Source organism: Anomaloglossus baeobatrachus, chromosome 1 (genome assembly GCF_048569485.1).
Source record: "Anomaloglossus baeobatrachus isolate aAnoBae1 chromosome 1, aAnoBae1.hap1, whole genome shotgun sequence".
Lineage (NCBI taxonomy): Eukaryota > Metazoa > Chordata > Amphibia > Anura > Aromobatidae > Anomaloglossus > Anomaloglossus baeobatrachus.
In genome coordinates, this window is record NC_134353.1 from 794,689,708 (window position 1) to 794,690,108 (window position 401).

A 401-nucleotide genomic window follows, 5' to 3' on the forward strand; every position below is an offset into this window, starting at 1 on the left:
CGGCCAGAATATGTCAACCAATATGAAGAGGGCAACTAAATTTTGTTATTGTTGTTGTTTTGTTATTTGAGATTAATTTTAATTGATTGTTCTATTTTCATTGTAATAATAAATTTATGTTGGTTCAATCTTGCTGCCTGCTTTACTTAATTCAGCATATGGTTGTGATGCCCTGGCAAAACACGGTAGTTACAGAGATTGTACCATACTCCACCCTCATTGGCATACCACCACACAACCCCCACACTCATGTACACCAAACAACCAGTAAAGCCTAGTCACCCCCTCGTGGATAATGGGATTGGTGCATCTATACAGATGCCTACATGTAATATGATGTTTGTGAGTGGTGAGTTTGTGAGTGGTGATAGCTGTTAACTTGCTTTATGCAATGAGACATA